The following is a 17,490-nucleotide window of genomic DNA, read 5'->3' as shown; positions in this document are numbered from 1 at the left end:
ATCAACCAAGAAGAAAGATGACCTTGGCAGCTATGTCCTGAACATACTAAAATTGCCAAGAATCTCCAGGAACAATAATGGCAAAGACAATGATTTAGTTATGGAAATTGCAATGCAAGGGTGTAGAACTCTGCGTGGCGGACAGAGGGTCCTGAAGACAATATCGGTACAGCGAGAAGATTAGTAAGATTTAGCAAAAAGCAGAATGAAAGGTGGGAAAGGAGTCAAGTTTGTCAGATTGTTGAGGAAGATAGAAGTCAATGAAACTATCCAATGAAGCCGTGGTATTTTTTGGAACATTCATTATCTGTCCTATGTTACGTTAATTCTTAATGGAGTGTACCATAGATGTAAGTCAAGATCCCTGAGCCAAAAATAAACCTGTGTTCAAAGTGAAAAGATAAGACTAACACCCCTTAAACAATTACAAAAAAAATAAGGCAGCTGACCTTATTAGGCATAGCAGGATTTTGGGGAAGGGAGAAATCAGCAGATCTCAGAGTAATCATGGAAAAGTATTCCAAGAGATGAGATCCAAGCTGAGCCTTGAAGAATTGGTGTGGGGGGGGTGGGCTGACATTAAAAGCAGGGGAGAAATATGATGCAATCATCAGGATAGAAATTAACAGGATGTTTGAGGGAGCAGTATAATACCCTTAACTGCTGAAATGGATGGTTTGAGCAGGAGGGGAAGTAAAAAGAGGTAGTAAGTAAAGTAAGGCCAGTGTGTGAACCTGAGAAAATTAGGATTCATCAGCATGTGACAGGGGTCCATTCATTAATTCATTCTAGAAATATTTATTGAGGGGGATATTACATTTCAAACACAAAACAGTCAAGGCTTTTCCCCCTTCCAGAACTTACATTCTAATGAGGGAAAATAGAACCTCCCTCCAACAAAAAGCAAACAAATAAATGAACAAGATAATTTCTGATGATGATTAATACCATAAAGAACAGTAAACTGAGTTATAGAAAAAAGAGTGATTGGCAAGAGTAGTGATGGCCCAAAATGGGGAGAAAGGAGAGTCAATATTTGAGAGTGGAAATTCTTCAGACTTGGAAGTAATTCAGATAGAAAGAACAAAGGGAAGTCACGGGTTATTTACAGCTAGCTAGTCTGGGAAATTAAAAGTTTGCTAATGCCAGTCATATAAGCTGGGAAGATTGGTAAGTGAGAGAGGGGAAAAGCTGGGGAGCGGGTAGGAAAGCTCACTGTCCCCATACCCCTTCTCAGTGGAGTGATCGACTATACCTCTGGTTGCCACCTCCAGTTTCTTGAGGGTTTTAGCCACTGGCTCACTAACGCCCTTTTCATTTCTACCTCATCACAATTCTCGGTCATTTCAGTGTCTAAATATATAACCCTTCCAACACTTTGCCTCTCACTTCCTTAATTCTCTCATGATCTGTCCTCTACCCTACAATATCTACTCACTTTCATAGTTTTACTTTTTTTTTTTTTTTTTTTGCAGTACACAGGCCTCCCACTGTTGTGGCCTCTCCCGTTGTGGAGCACAGGCTCCGGACACGCAGGCTCAGTGGCCATGGCTCATGGGCCCAGCCGCTCCGTGACATGTGGGATCTTCCCAGACCGGGGCATGAACCCGTGTCCCCTGAATCGGCAGGCAGACTCTCAACCACTGCGCCACCAGGGAAGCCCTCGTGGTTTTACTTTTGACCTTTTACTTACTAATAATTACAAATTTTCCATAACCTCAATTTCAAGCATCCCACTCTCCAACCCAATCCCACTGTTCCCTCAATTACAACAATCCCTGAAGCCTACTAGGGCCTCCAGTACATTGATTCTACCCATAGCCCCTCATATTTGCCCTTCCTTATATAGCCTAGATTCCATGGATGATGATTTTAATCATTCCTTTGCATACACCCTTAACTTCCTTGATCTTCTCTTGCTTCACTGTCCTCTCAACTGGCAAATCTCAGATACTCCGATCATATGCAACTCCCCATCTATTCCAGGCCTGTATGCCAGCTGAGTGAGGCTGGAGAAAAACACACAGGTAAACTGATGACTCTCACTTTAAACTCATGATCACTCAGAGAAGCTCTTACTGCTGCCATGCAATTACATGACACCTCCCTATCCATTCGCTTTCCCATGCCACTACGAGAATATTTCTCATCTTTCCCTCTCTCAAAGTTCCAACACCTCCTTCCCCGTCCTTACTCTCAACTTATGACCCTCTTTCCTACTTCACTGAGAAAATAGAAGCAATGAAAAAAGAACTTGCACAAACACTCACTCCCCATCACACCTACCCTCCCATCTGCATCCACATATTCTGCTTTCTCTCGTGTAACTGTGGATAAACTCTGCCTGCTGCTGTTCAACCTACCCCTCAGTGTGCATTAGGCCCCGCCCCCTCTCACCCGCTCATCCACTGTGCTCCTGAAAAATCTCCCCTTTCTCTTCCTTGATCAATTTTTCCCTATCTACCAAATCTTTCCTATCAGCACGCAAGAATGTTGTCATTTCTCTCGCCGTAAAAAATACTTTCTTATGATCCCACACTCCCTGTAGTTAGTGTCCCATTTCTTTGATTCCCATTATAGCAAAACTTCTCAAGAAATGTCATGGTACTCACTATAGACACTCTCCAATAATCCTATTCTCTAATTCTCTCTTGATCCCTCTCTAATTAGCTTTGCACCCACCCACGTGGTAAAACAGTTCACACTAAGATTATTGGTGATTTCCATGTTGCTAAATCCATCAAGCAATTTGCAGTCTTTCCTGATCTCTCAGCATTGTTTGCGTGGCTTGTTATTCTTTCTCCACTAAAACCTGTTCTTCCCTTAGCTTTCAGTCCCCGACACTCACCTGATTTCTTTCCTACCTCACAGGCCATTTCTTCTCACTCCTCTTGGCTGATACATTCTCATTTTCCAACATGTAAACACTGGAGCATCCTATGGCTCAGTCCTTGAACCTCTGTTTTAATCTCTGTTCACTTCCTTAATATTTATACCTAAGCTTATGGTTCAAGTTTGTATCTCTAGTCCAGGCCTTTACCCTAGCCTAGAATATGTGAATTCTAGGCTCAGATACTTAACTGCCTACTCAAAATCTCCACTGGAAGTCTAATGAGCACCACAAACGTGACATCCCCACATGGAATTCCTTGTTTTACCTGACAAATAGGCATTCTTTGCCACCTCTGTAGTAACTAGCATCTCCATCCTGAGAGTTGTTCAAGTCAAAAATTTATTTCCCTCCCAGCCCTTTATCTCACAAATCCAACCTATCAACAAATTCTGCAGTTCTACCTTCAAAATACATCCAGAATCCTACCACTTCTCATCCTCACCACCATGCTACCCTGACTCAAGCTACTATCATCTCTTACCTGGATTATTGCAATAGCCTCCTATCTGTATCTTTTCTGTTTCTGGACTTGCCACATACAGTCTATTCTCAAAACGGTAGCCAGAGTGATTCTTTGTAATGCATGTAAAATAATTTAAGTCAGACCATGTCTCTCCTCTGCTCAGAATTTTCTAATGGCTCCCCATCTACCCAGAGGAAAAACCAAAGCCTTTAGAGTAGTCCACAAGGCCCTACACGTTCAGTTTCCTCAGTTAATTGTGTCCTCATTTAGCGCTTGATCCCTCACTCACTCCTCTCAAGCTTCATTGACCTCCTCGCTTTCCTCACCTACCATACATGATTTCACCTCGGGGCCTTTGCACTTGCTTTTCTCACCGCCTGCAGTGCTTTCCCCAGATAAGTCTTGTTTGCTCACTGTCTTCCGGTCTTCGCTCAATTTTCACTTCTAAGTAAGGCCTTTCATAACAACCATATTTAAAATTGTACCCCCTTCCTTTGCTTCATTTTTATTTCCCCCTGTCATAGAATATAAGCCCCATGATTGCAGGGTTTTGTATCTTGGTGTGGTTTTTTTTGGTCTGTTTTGCATTCTAAGAAATCCTCAGTGTCTAGAATAGTACCTGGTATATAAAGGGTGTTCAGGAAATACTTGCTGTATGAATTGAAGAAAAAAATGAGTGCTTCTTTCTCTGAGTTTACAGATGTTTTTATTAGATGCAAAACTTAAAATTGTATCATTGGCCCATGATTCTCCATGGCAAAATTTTCATTCTTCAAAATTAATTTTGAAAGTAAGGGCACTTTGTGCAGGTTTATCCAGAATATTAGATAGGCCACTATTTCTGTTTAGTACCCAAAGCAGGAACATCTACAGCATTTTATTTTTTTCATTTGGTAAATGCTTATCAGGGAATATGGCTGTGCTAGACACAGGTAATGACATGTGCAAAGGCTCAGAAATGTAAGAGAACATAGTACAACTGACTGTTACCATATTACAAGTGACAGGTAATGGAGGCCTAAGCTAATGTGGTGCAGTGGGAGCAAGAGACCTAGAAATGTGAGAAACATCATCAAATAAAAGGTCACCAGAGTCAAGAAACCTGATTGTTGGAGAAAACAAAATGCTGTCTACCTTTATAAGGCTATAAAGTGGAAAGTGAACTGGATAAGAGTGGAACTTGAACACAGAGGACATGAGTTGTAAAATTCCCTTTGTAGGGTGTTGAGTTAGAACCCGTCATTATCATAGTCACTATAAGAATATTTGGTGTGTTCACTGGGACCCTAAAGAATCATTCTGGAAGGTGCTCCCAGATCAGATCCTAACTCTCATTCTTCCCAGAATAGTTGAGGTCCCAACTATTGAAATAGTTTGGGGTCCCAAATTTTCTGCCTAGTAACCTCACCCTTTCTGAAAGCATTTTTTCTTATTTTATAAAAAATTACTCAATTATTAAACAGAATAGTATATGTGTATATAGATAGGTACACACATGCACACACATAATAGTTTAAAACCCAATTAACTGTTAATATTGCTTTCTATGCACAAAAGCCTCTGTTGGTTATTAAAAGAAATTACATTAGAATTACAAATCTGGTGATTATTTGAGGGGTGATGATTCCCAGGTATGGGCCTTAGGCATATGGGTGAATATTGATGCTATTTGCTCACACAGAGAACATAGGAAGGAGAGAAACTATAAAGGAGAAGATAATTGAGCTTTGGACATGTTGTGATATCCAGTTGCAATTGTCAAGTAGGTCATTTGATATAGAGGGCTAGAGGTCAGAATTAATGGCTCAAGATGTAGACTTGAGAACTAATGGCTTGAGATGTAGATTTCAGAGATTATTAATATATTGATGATAATTAAAATTTGGAAACAGGGATTTCCAAACAGGGCAGTGGATATATTAGGCTGAAGTATGTGTAATAAAACATTACCAGACTTAGAGGTCAAGGACCTGGACATAATCATTTATCTCACATTTCCTTAGACTGGTTTTCTCCTAAATTCATTCCCACTCGTCCCCTACACCAACCCACATCCTATCTCCAGGCTTCCTTTCTATTTAAAAACATCTACAATTCAACACTTGGACCCTTTACATTGCAGACATGCCTCGATCTCTGTAAAAACACTATACCTCAAAATTGTATGCAGAGAATTAGTATGTACATGAGAATACACTGTCAGTGCACTTTAAGCTCTCATTATTTTATGAAACTATGGAATGAGCCTATTTGCATTGTGAACAATGTCCCCTAATTTATGTATTTGCTAAGAGTTTTTGTCAGATTTTCTGTGACCAGCATGTATTCATCTGCTATAATGTCAAACCATTGGGAGGTTTAAGGAGACCCTTGTTAAAAAATGAGAGGGGACTCATCTTTATTCTTTTCCTTTCCACTTCCGGGACATGAAACATAGGCACTCAGAACTTAAGTTACTCCTTGCCAGCCAGCCTCTCTGTAAGTCAGCCATCCTCAGGAATGTAACTTTCAATTTTATTTTTCTCTTAGATTTCTTTTTTTTTCCTTGCCTTGAATCACTTAAAAATGTTTTCTTGCCATACCGCTTTTGTCACCTCTAGACCTTGGTAGGTTCACTTATTTACTTTTTTTGTTTTAGAATATCTTATATCAGTTCTTTCTCCTCATACTTGAAATTTTCCTGTTGGAGGCAGCCTTTGGGGGAAAGTTGATGTTGGTCTTATATTAGTAGTTGTAATCTCTGTGGTCCCCAATTTCTAGAATCTGTGATGGTCAGGAACTCTCTTTGCTGTGCCTCTTTATTGGCAGTCTCACTTTCTTTCTCTTATCTTCTCTTTCTCCCTCCAAAAAGCTTCTGCAAAGTGTATCCTCCCCACCAATCATAATGTTACACTCTTAGTGTATGCGGTCTCTATGGTAACTGGGACACATGCCACAACACCAAGATTCCTGGAGCAACCATCATTGGCAGGAAATCGGTGCATGTACTCCTCTGGCACCATGGAAGTTTCCCGACTGAAACTGGAATCAGATACTACTATTTTAATACACAGGGCAAGGAAAGGAGCAGAGGAAATGCTATAAACCCAGTCTCTCTACAGGCCCATTATAGGGTTTTGGGGGATTCTTGAAGTTGATCTTATTTATCATAAAGCTAGACTGGTGTGCACACCCTGATCAGACATGGAGAAACTGGTTGAATTAGGGGAGGACATTCTGTTTCTTACAGACACATGGCTAGACTCTAAACAAGCTACTTTTATTTAAGTTAAGCTATATTCTTAGGTAAGCTCAGGGAAATTACCAATACACTGTAAAAATTATTCCCCACCATTGTAGAGACAGACTTTTTCAAGTGGTTTCTCCAGCAACTGCATATTGACCCAGTGGGGTCAAAAGTCCCGGGGGGGGCAGTTCATGAAGGGAATGAGGATGAAACAAGTTTTCATCCATCTGGTTGCTTCCTCTAGGACTGAACTTCTCCCAAATATACGGAGGACCATACTCCCAAGTACAGCCCACTAGTAAAAAGGGCCTAAGGCAGGGTTTTACAGCCTTGGCCCTGTTGAGATTTGGGGAAAGATAAATTTTTGTTATGCAGAGCTATCCTGTGCATTGTAGAATGTTTAGCAGCACCTCTGGCCTCTACCCGTTAGATACCAGTAGCAATTTCTCCAGTCTTGACACTTAAAAATGTCTCTAGACATTGCCAAATGTCCCCTGTGGGATCAAAAATTGCCCGAGGACCACTGGCTTAAAGCAAGATGCGGCTTGGGTAAGGAAAGAGAGCTGGAGAATTCCTTCAAAGGCCCAGAATATTCATTCAGTTAGCCATTCAACAGGTATTTATTGAGTCCCTACTATCTTCCAGGCACTCTTCTGTGTATTAAGGATATAATTACGAATAGACAAAGGCCTGATTTCATGGAACTTCCCTTCTAGGGGAGGTATGCCATGTGTTCCTGACCAGCTGGATCCCTTTCCCTCCATATAGCTTAACAGCAAATGCTTCAAGCCAACTGAGGGCCAAGAAAAGAAAAACACAAGTTCATATTGAAGACTCTTTTTCAGTTTAGGAACCTCAAAAATGGCTATGATTTAAAAATGAAACTTGGCAAGTGATTAGTTCATATGTTTTAGTTTATAATGTGTTTTAATCATTTTTGGGTGTTTTCAAAACAAATGGTGAGATTAGGGGTATTTTTCCCTTCTATTTTTGGCCTCTTTCCTCTGGAGAGTCCTTCTCTTGTGTTTAGTTTTGGTGTTCTTAGTGTATTTGAAGAATACTTTTAAGTATTTGAAATGTGTGCACGTGGATGAAAGGAAATGAGGAAGAAGAAGCATAAGACTTTGCGATCCCTGCTCAAACAAAGACCCATACCCCAGCCCCAAAGCCAGTACTGAGGTACCACTTCCTCAGGGAAGCTTCTCACGAACCCCTCACGGCCAAGTCCCCTAGCCCAGGAGTTCTTCTAGCTCTCTTCACACAGCCTCATCACAATCATAATTAAGAAATGGACTGTGAAATTAGCTGTTCAGGTATTTCCCTTTAGAATGTAGGCTCCATCGGGGTCAGTACCATGCCTGCTCTGCCCACAGTTCTGCTGTCTTCAGCACAGGGGCTGACACACTGGAGGTGCTTAAGAAATATGTGTTGAATGACATTGACTGACTGAGAAAGCCAGCTTTGGGGATGTCCTGCTCAAACAGTTCTAGCCTGTGCACTGCCTGTGGATTACCCTACCTCCACTCTTGGACTTTATCATGTTGATCTTTATTTTGTAGACTCTGAAGTAATGTGTAAACTCCTAAAACTATTATTAAATCAGAAAGTCTAAACAACCACTTAAGGTCATTAACCTTAGGGATATTTCAGGCTTATATGTAGATTGCAAGAATGTAAGGGAAATAACAGGGCATGGTATTTAGGAATATTTTTAAGTATTAGTACTGCCCTGGGCATTGTTCCAGAGTTAGAGGGTTTACAGAATAAATGCTTGTGATTGTCAATGAGGGGCACAGAGTAAAATTGCATAATTTTTTCACTTGTTTTCATGTTTGATGTCTGTTCCCTCAATTAGAATTTAAGTTCCATGAAAGTGGAGAACTTGTCCTATCTATAGCTTTATCCTTGGTGCCTAGAGTGTTATTTGACCCATAGTAGGTATTCCATAAATATTTGATCAATGAATAAATGGCAGGCATTCAATCAATCCTATGTTGATTAATAGATTAACTGCTTATTAGTATTCAAAAAAATACAGTAACATGATGAAGTTCTTATTCATTCATTCAACAAATATTGTTTGAGCTTTTCATATATACCATGCATCCTCGTATCCTAGAGCGGTGTCTAGCACATAGTAGGTATCAATTAAGGACCTGATGAGTGAATGAGCTACTTAGTATTCCAGCATACTCAAAGATGTTTATTTATTAGATGTGTTAGTTTACTAGGGCTGCCATAACAAAGTGCCACAAAACTGGATGGCTTAAATAACAGAAATTATTGTCTCACCGTTCTAGATGCTAAATACCGAAGATCAAAGTGTCAGTAGGATTGGTTCCTTACAAGGGCTCTGAAGAAGAATCTGTTCCATGCTTCTCTCCTACCTTCTGATGATTCACTGGCAATCTTGGGTGTTCCTCAGCTTATAGAAGCATCACCCTGATCTCTGCCTTCATTTTCACATGGCATTCTCCTCATGTGCTTGTCTGTGTCCAAACTTCCCCTTTTAAAAGGATACCAGTCATATTGGATTAGCAGCCCACCCTACTCCAGGATTGCCTCATCTTTATTAATCATATCTTCAATGGCCCTGTTCTCAAATACAGTCACATTCTGTGGTACTAGGGGCTAGGACTTCAACATATGAATTTGAGGAGGACACGATTCAACCCATAACACTAAAACAGCAGAGATTTTCAGTAATATTTTTAAAGTTACTTTCTATTTTGAAAACATCAACTTCTCAAAATAGCATCTAGTTTTATAATTCTATATGGAACTCGATGTGGTGATATTAATAACGTTTACTATATTACACAAAAACGTGTGTGTTTATAGAGAGGAAACGTGAGGAAAGTCCCAGAGGCATGAACGTACAGAGTACATTTTGTTAAATGGTGTCTGACCAGACAATGGGTTACATGGGGAAGACTGCTAGAGATTATGAAGAGATTTTATATGAAACCAAGGCATTCGGATTTTATTTTGTAGACATCAAGGAACCAACACAGAAGTCAAAACCTATTGAACTGTAGAAGAGTACTAAAAGGATGAATTTTATTGTATGTAAATTATTCATCAATGAACCTGACTTTAAAAAGAAAGAAAGAAAACGAGAAGGTTGAAGAATAGATCTTAGGAACTAGCAATTCAGAGGTTTTTGGAGACCTTGGCGGTTTAATTGGAAACACAGGTAGAGAAGCCAGATTTTATTGTGCTGAGGAATAAATTGGAGTTTAGGAAGCTCGAAAGTGGTTCAAAAGAGGGAAAGATTGGGTCCACAGAAGATGGTTTGTTGTTTGTTAGTTTGTTATGGTTGTTATTGTTTGTTTGACATGTGGGCAACTGAAGCATGTTGGCATGCAGTAGGAAAATGGAAAATACAGAAGAAAGAAGGAGTAACTGATACAGTAAGATTCTGGAGGAGATTATTAGTGCCAGAGAAAAAAGTCTCTCAGATGTTAGGGCTGGGTTCTGACAGAGGTAACATGGTGATGGGACTGCCATTTGATGGTTTCTGTCTTCTCTGTGAAAAAAGAGGCAAGGTTAATGCAGTAGCTGAGAATAAAGAGTAGGAGGTAAGTTACAAGGAGTTAATTACAATGATAAATGGAAACTGGGGATTAAAAAAGGAAACTGACTAAGGAAAGATATAAGAATTGTAAAGTAGTTCCAGAACCCCAGCTAAAGTTGGATACCAGGACTCTGGAAGGGCACCAGCCTGTCCAGTTTTTCAATTTTTCCTCAGCATTGCTCAGCAGCCTGGGAGCTGAGGCAAACATACTTGAATGGGTTCTTCTGGCCTCAAGAACTAGCGAGCTACAATTGAGAGCCATAGATGGGGAAACTAATGGTGGATGTCTTTAAAGTTAACCATGAGGGCCCAGACTGCTAGAGAAGAAATTGGAGATTAATAGCCTAGGAGAAAAGAGAGAGAGAGAAAAAAAAAAGAAAATCAAGAAGTCATGGTAAGAAGGCATTTATTTTCTGGAGCCATGTATATCCCAAGAAGGAAGTCTGCCCCTACCACACATACTGTTTGCCACTGGTCGCAGAGAAATCACAGAAAGTAGACTGAACACTTTGGAGGACATAGACTGGACTCAGAAACATAGCCTGGAGGTCAGAGTTTCATTCCCAACTTTACCAATAATTTAAGACTGCCATCATTACCACCATTATCACAGAAGGCTAATCCTTAGGAAAAGAATATACCTGTGTATGTAAAAGTGGAAGAAAGAGGAACCTTCCACGGGACGATGGTGAAAATTGACAAGAGGCAAATATTTTTCCTTTTTGCCACAGATTCCAAAAGCATACTTATGTTTCCCTCAAAGCGTGCTCTTTTATCTCTCTTATTTTAAGATTCTCTGTTTATTCGGTTACAGAATCTCCAGAGCTGGCACCCTTCTTTTGGCACTCACTCTCCCTTTCTGGGTTTCCTCTTTCTTCTTGCTTCCTCCTGTCTTTGGCCGTTGAATGTTGTCATATGTCCCAGCATCTTCCCCCACCCGGTGACCAAATAAAGTATTTCCGTTAAGCTTTGTATTAGAATTTTTTTCAAGATGACAATGCTTAAAATGGCGGCGCTTGGTTACAGGATACATTTAGGTACCTCACAGACGACACGGTGCAGCTAGCCCTTCATTCCCTATGCAGTCAGATGAACCTGAGCATCTCTCTAGAATTCATAAGGCATCTCTGCTCCTGCGGGTGGCAGAGAAGCCACCCATGTTACCCACTGTGAGGTGCCATGCTCTGGTTATCCTTTATTTGCTTGACAACACACAGGGTTTACTAGTTCCCCAAACCCAATCAGAATTCCCAAGCTTCTTCTCTTGGTATTGTCATATATAAGCCCAAAAACTAATTGGGGGGAATTTCAATAGACAACTCTAAATTCCCTTTATCCTTACAAATATGAATCCTTATACAATTCCATTTTCCCCTGTTTTTTTTTCCTGCTCATGATTCTCTTATAGCTCTTTCCAGTGATGCTAAAAACCAGCTGATCTGAAGATTAATATGACCAGACATACCATGAATTTTTTAAATCTCAAAACTCCCAGTTTCTAGTTCTTGGTCAATCAAATATAGGTTGTATTTTCTTGTGTATATATAAATGTACAGTATATCATCCTGTCTTCTCTAATTTTTTTTTTTTTTGGTCTCACTATTCCCTAAAATTGTTCCTAAATGCTTCTTTGTTAGAAAGAGGCAGAGGAAGACCTGAAGAATGGAGGGAGAAGAAGTATGAAGTGATGGAAAGAGAAAGCATACTAGGGAAGAAGGGAAGCCAATGAGGAGATGGAAAAAAATAGTGATTTCCCTTTTCCCTGGTTTCCTCAGAGCACTTGTATGTTTGGTTTTGATATTCCTGTCACCTAATGCCCCCAGATGACCTCTCCCTAGCAATGTGCTCTACAGAAAGAAGTTATTTCACTGCCAGTGAATATCTCCTATCTACCCACCAAGCCAAAATCTCCTGCCCTATCAGCTTAACATCCTCTCCAGCCTTCCAGGCCCCTTGCCAGCTGACTCCAGGGACTTGGACCCAGGGCCATTAGTTCCACTTTCCCCTGGTCCGTGCTGGCATGGAGAGTGTTAATGGCTGATGTAAGTCTGAAAAGAACTTAGGCAATAATTTGGTTTTACTTTATTAACATCCAAAATATAAACAGGTAAACTACATGTTGAATTCATTAATTCTTCCTCCACTGTTTAAAAAGATGAGAACTGCATTTTTAAAAAAGGGATTGATTGGTGTCATGTACATATTCATTCACTCCTGTTCATACAAGATAATAAGAATATTAACATGGAGGCAGAGCAGTGGCCCTTATAATTCTATCACCACTGTTTATGTAAGAAGAAAATATCTGAAAAGAAACAGGGAGAGAACATTTGCTGCTCTATACATACATTAAATTCTTGTATTTTTGTTTATAAGGCATTTGAGGGAGAAAAAGTTTAACAAGTTGAGGAGGAGTTAGTGTTCTTTGTACCATGTTCACTGCCATTGACCTAAGATAGCTAAGTTTAGAAAAGTCAGAAATATAATGGAGGGGGTACCTCCTTACAAGGAGCAGAGGGACCAGAGACATGTGCTCCATTAAATCCTTCCTGAGATTGAGCTTATTTACGATTAGGATTCTCTGCTGAGTGCTGAAATGTTCTACCCCAGAGAGTAGTGAGTGTTGTGTCTGGGAGACCACTGACTCATAATTTGCCTGTAACTCAAGATATGCTTCTCAGGAAATGAAAAGAAAAGAAAAAAAATGCTGTTTTAAATAAGATTGTAAGGACCCATTTCAAACAAATAGTTCTGGGAAGACATTTATGATATTTTCTTGACTGTTTGAAAAAGAAAAGGTAGTTGGTGGTGGGGTAAGGGTTTTTTATCTAAGTTGACATTAACTGAGTTGATAATATAGGCCACAAAGGGTCAGATTATTGATGAGGGCTTAATGGCTGTCACAGGGCAATTGAAAAGAGTGAATAAGGAGCAAGAAGTGTTATAGGTAGGTGGTTATATTTATGATAACCTACCTAAGCAGGCGAGTAACCTGTTAGTGATAATGGAGGCATAAAAACTCTCTAAAGTGTACATTAGAGTAGAGGTCCTTGAGAGCAGGAATGGAGTCCAATTAGCAGAGTAATTAATAGTAGACTCTGAAAAAACTTCTGTTAAATTAATGAATAAATGTATGCCGCCATCTGGACAATGCTTTGCACGTTCTCCCTTATCTAACCAATTCTCAAGGAAAGTTCATACACTTTCTTAGTCTCAGTTACAAACACAGGTGTCTCTCCAATGAGAGAGTTGAATTTTCACAAGGGCATAGAGTCACTGATTGTTTTTAATTTATTCATTTCAATCCTCATTCACATTCCTGTTCTTGTTCCACTTAGGTAGCCATATTCTATTGCAGTTGGACCAATTGTGCATGCAAGTGATGAGAAATGAGATTAGAGAGGTAGTGAGGGATTGGGGCTCGCAGACTATGGTTAAGTCCTTTAGAATCCCTTAGCATCAGTGATGGGCAGGAGTCTTTGAAACCATAACAACAATCCTACTATAGGATGACCGGATGAAGCAGTTCCAGCCAAAGGCTGGAGGCACAGATGTAAGAGCTTGATTTGGGCTATAAATCAAATATAAAATTTCCAACCAGTGTAAATAAAAGCACTGTCTCATTTGGACCCTCTTTTTTGCCTATTGAACCAGTTTTACCAACCTAACACTTTCAGTTGGCAGCCACACCTATAAGACGCTTAGGGGGAAGTAGTGAATGTGTTTTAGAACTTTCATAAGGCCTTCAGTTCAAAAACATAGGATTTAAGACACTTCAAACGTGAATTTTAAATGTGATAGGTTTTCCCTTGTACTTACTGACTACTGTGCTAAGAATTACAGAACTCCTGGGCATCAAATAGTGTGTGCATAAATCACTCTGCAAAAGAAAGAGAGGTTGAAAGTTCACACAAGACGTGCATGTTCTATGGCCAAGTCCTACCAAAATGAGCCAATTTGCCACACTTACTTTTGAGAATGAGAGAGGTCTGATAGTTTGCCTAAAATGGGACATTCAGGAGAGGTCATTTTCTTGTCCATTTATATATAAATCGTTAACATTTTGAAGCTGTATTCTAGTATAACTGAGGGAAATAGCTCAGAATTTTTCTTATCACATACCAGAGATGACAGACTTAAAATCTGATGGCTCTTTTGATAGCTTCTGAAAGAACTAGAACTTGTCTGGCTCCATTTGTCTGGCCAAGATGTATTTCTATGATTTATCCGTGGAGTTTTTAGCAGAACCTTACACTTACTGTCTAAATTAATGATATTCCCTTCTTTTGCCATAACAAAAATCACGCTACACTATATACATTATGTTAAAGATTTTTTATTTTAGCATGTGGACATATTCTGTAAAAGCTTTTTCAGTTTCATCATGTTGACAAGCTGATTCCATTAAATCACCCACCATCATCATGTTCACTTTTTTCTTTTCTTTTTTGAAAAGTTAGAAAACAGCGATCATCTTAGAGTTTTCAAGACATTCACTTTGGCAAAAATAAATCTGGAAAAACATGAGCCTATTCCTTGAAATGGAAAAAGGATGGGTTGTGTCGTTCTTCTCATTGGCCCTTCTCTTGAAGCTGTTAAAGATGAGGAAGGAGGCTATGGGCCTCTTTCATTTTTTTCCAGTAAAATGGGATTTTTAAAAATTTTCTGGATATAGGTCAAACTTCTCTACCTCAGTATTTATTATGTATTATTTGTTATTTAAAATAGAAACTTCAGTAAGTTGGATAAATAGCATGAAAGGGTTTCATTCAAGCATTTTTGAGCATTTCTGCACTGCTGATAAAATGTTATTTGGTAATGTTTTAGGGCCACACTTCTGTTTTGAATTAGAGCAGATATGTCCCAGCTCTCCCACCACCAGGCTTTCCTCACTGAGAAGAAAAAAAACTCATCTGATCATGCTACTGCTGGGTCATTTAAAACATTGAGTAGGTGTGTGGAATGAGGGGGAAAAAAAAAAAAAGCTCAGTATGGGGTTAATTTGCTCTGTAGAGTTGTGGGTGGATCACTTCCTTAGGACCAACTCATACAGAGGAACCACACATGTACAGACTTCTAAAAATAAAAGAAAGCCATGAACCTTCAGACTCCGTGGCACAAATTGATTGCCTTTGGAGGTGAGAAATACTCACTCCCTTTTGTCAGGGACGGGTGGACCTCACTTGAAATATCTGGGCAGGCCACTGTCAGATCCTGAAAATGAACCTGTGGCTTGAGGAGAGCTCTGGCAAGTTGGGCACTTTCTGAAATTTACCTCTGCTGACTCTTTAAATTCATGTCTTGCTCAGTTTCTTTTAATGTGCCTTATTTTCTAGGTCTCATCTTGGAAACAACACAATTTCTTCCTGAAAATATGGGTGAATTCTTTCTGTTTTCATAATTGTGTTTCACAGGCTGCCAGGGGTTCCCTGCCTGCTGAGATCAGCTCAGCCAGGGTTTGGCCTGAAAGATTCCTCTAGGTTGTTTACAATCTAATCCTTTCATGAAGTGGAAGGTGAAAGAGCAGACAGGAAACATCCTCAATTCCTAGGTCATTAATAAGTGAATACAAGAATTCAGGTATTTAGAAGTAAATTTCACCCGGACGGTTGTCTCAGGCAGAAAGATACTGTGAAAAAGTCTCCTTGAGCACATGCTCCGAAGAGCCAGGAACCAATGGAGATTAACCACGAGGAAATCACTAACAAAGAACATGTTTGTAAAGTTTCAGAGCAAACCGTTTATGTTTTCTTATGTTTCTGCCTAAATTACTCTGACATCAGTAGGAACACTTCACAGAGTGTATAGACAGAAAGTCCCACAATGTTTATAACTTCCAAAAGAAATATATATATACACACACATATATATGGTATATGTGTGTATATGTATGTATCTTTATTTGCAGTTAAACTATAGGCAATATTGCTTCTTGAGATGGGGAATCAGGTGATGCCCTTGGGAAGTAAAGCTGAACAATCTGTAGAGTCCAGAGCAGAATCCACCTCCACCACCATCACCACACACACAAACACATAATCACCAAATACCTCCTTCATTACCTTGGAAAAACCTGAATTTGGACCTTGTAGAGACAGATAAGAAAATGACAGTTCCCCTAAGAAGAAGTATTAAAAGCAGTTAAATTACTAACTTTTCAGATAACTGAGAGCAGGTTGGGGCTGAGGAGGTTGGAGAGCTGACTGAGTGTGTCCCCAAAGAGGCAGTCCAGGTCACATTTGTTTCTTTTTCTTCAACTGCCTGATGATAGGGATGTGGATGTAGAAATAGGAAGGGATGGAGGGAGGGAGCCAGGAGTAAGTTTTATGAATTCTAACAACAACATTATCAGTTTATTGTACCACAGGCTTTCAAAATTCCAGTTGCTGGTTAGCTTGACACCTTTGCTGTTCAGTTCATTCATTTTTTTTTTAAACCTCTTTATTGGAGTAAAATTGCTTTACAGTGTTGTGTTAGTTTCTGCTGTATAACAAAGTGAATCAGCTGTATGTATACATATATCCCCATATCCCCTCCCTCTTGTGTCTCTCTCCCACCCTCCATATCCCACCCCTCTAGGTGGTCACAAAGCACCGAGTTGATCTCCCTGTGCCATGCAACTGCTTCCCACTAGCTATCTATTTTACATTTGGGAGTGTACATATGTCATTGCTACTCTCTCACTTCATCCCAGCTTACCCTTCCCCCTCCCCGTGTGCTCAATTCATTCTTTTTTGTTTCCTTTTTTTTTTTTTTTTTTTTTTGCGGTACACGGCCCTCTCACTGTTATGGCCTCTCCCGTTGCGGAGGGCAGGCTCAGCGGCCATGGCTCACGGGCCCAGCCGCTCCCCGGCATGTGGGATCTTCCCGGACCGGGGCACGAACCCGTGTCCCCTGCATCGGCAGGCGGACTCTCAACCACTGCGCCACCAGGGAAGCCCCTCAATTCATTCTTGACATTCGAAACAGCATAAGCAATGGCTACATGTACCAATCATTATCCTAGTTAGGTGGTCAAAGTCACCTTAATGCTGGCTTTATTTTCTGTACTGATAGTGAACAAAATGTTTCTCTTGAAAGGTCTTAGACCTCTATCCTCCCAGCTTCTGATCACAGCAATAACCAACCTCCAGAAGTCATTAGCGAAGACTAGAATAATATCCTATAAAAAGTCAGCTATGAAGAAATTGGCGTAGTTTATCTTTGATTTGTGTCCTTATGAAAATAATGGTTTGCAAAATAAAACTACATTTCTCTGTCTCAATCTCTTTTTTTAAAGGAGATCTTTACAAGTTACATGGGGACTGATTTTTTTTTCCTAACAAAGGTTG

The 17,490-nt window shown here is 39.9% G+C and overlaps 1 protein-coding gene across 13 annotated transcripts in view; it reads left to right on the top strand.

Moving 5' to 3' along the window:
* The window catches only part of ZBTB20 (zinc finger and BTB domain containing 20), an 830,948-nt gene that overhangs the window by 613,997 nt on the left and 199,461 nt on the right, over positions 1-17,490 (top strand). The gene's annotated exons all lie outside the window — the stretch shown is intronic.

The sequence above is a fragment of the Mesoplodon bidens genome (assembly GCF_964165515.1).
Source record: "Mesoplodon bidens genome assembly, chromosome: 5".
Lineage (NCBI taxonomy): Eukaryota > Metazoa > Chordata > Mammalia > Artiodactyla > Ziphiidae > Mesoplodon > Mesoplodon bidens.
This window is presented reverse-complemented; position numbering and strand designations above follow the sequence as displayed.